The following is a 1,209-nucleotide window of genomic DNA, read 5'->3' as shown; positions in this document are numbered from 1 at the left end:
GAGGATCTCTCAATGAAAGCACCAATGTCGGTGTCAAAACCGGCGGATCTCGGGTAGGGGGTCCCGAACTGTGCGTCTAGGCGGATGGTAACAGGAGACAAGGGACACGATGTTTTTACCCAGGTTCGGGCCCTCTTGATGGAGGTAAAACCCTACTCCTGCTTGATTGATATTGATGATATGGGTATTAAAAGAGTAGATCTACCACGAGATCAAGGAGGCTAAACCCTAGAAGCTAGCCTATGGTATGATTGTTTTTGTTAGTCCTACGGACTAAACCCTCCGGTTTATATAAACACCGGAGGGGGCTAGGGTTTCACAAAGTCGGTTACAATGGTAGGAGATCTACATATCCGTATCGCCAAGCTTGCCTTCCACGCCAAGGAAGGTCCCTTCCGGACACGGGACGAAGTCTTCAATCTTGTATCTTCATAGTACAAGAGTCCGGCTGAAGGTATAGTCCGGCTATCCGGACACCCCCTAATCCAGGACTCCCTCATTCCTCCTGTTCGGATGCTACTCTAGCAGGATCTTCATTGTTTTCAGCGTCGCCTGGAGTACTATTTTCTCCGGTGCCAGTGTTGCCATCTTTTGAGTGACGAGGCTTAGAACGGCGTTTAGGGCGCCGACGCTTGGACTGCGTCTCAGAAGGTTTGTTCGCAACTGGATCTTCTTTGTCATCGTCGCTAGCTTTTTTAGGCGTATCAACCATGTACACATTGTATGAAGAGGTGGCCGTCCAACGTCCAGTGAATGGTGGGTCCTGGCCTTGCTTCTTGTCGGCATCGTCGTCCATACCGTCGATGTCTTCGGAGCCATAATCAAGCACGTCGGTTAAGTCATCGACAGTGGCTATGAAGTGGGTGGCAGGTGGGAAGCAAAATTCCCCATCGTCAGCCTCTAGTTCGAACCAAACATAGTTCAGCCGCGGGTCCTTCTCCAAGGACAAATTCTTTAAAGAGTTTAGCACGTCACCCAAAGGTGAGTGCTGGAAGATGTCTGTGCTGTCTGCATGCGTACATGGTGTCTGCATGCGTACATGGTCCGAAACTTATAGCCGGAGACGAGTCCGGAGTTCCGTTGACGCAAATAGTGCAGGGTGTCGAGTCTGTGTGCGGCTCCAACACCACGGACTCTATGGCCTCGGATGGCGCGATCTGCTTCGGTTTTGAGGCCGTTGCAGCAACAGGAACCATCTCCTGATGTGAT

This window comes from Triticum dicoccoides, chromosome 2A (genome assembly GCF_002162155.2).
Source record: "Triticum dicoccoides isolate Atlit2015 ecotype Zavitan chromosome 2A, WEW_v2.0, whole genome shotgun sequence".
Lineage (NCBI taxonomy): Eukaryota > Viridiplantae > Streptophyta > Magnoliopsida > Poales > Poaceae > Triticum > Triticum dicoccoides.
Note: the sequence above shows the minus strand (reverse complement) of the source record.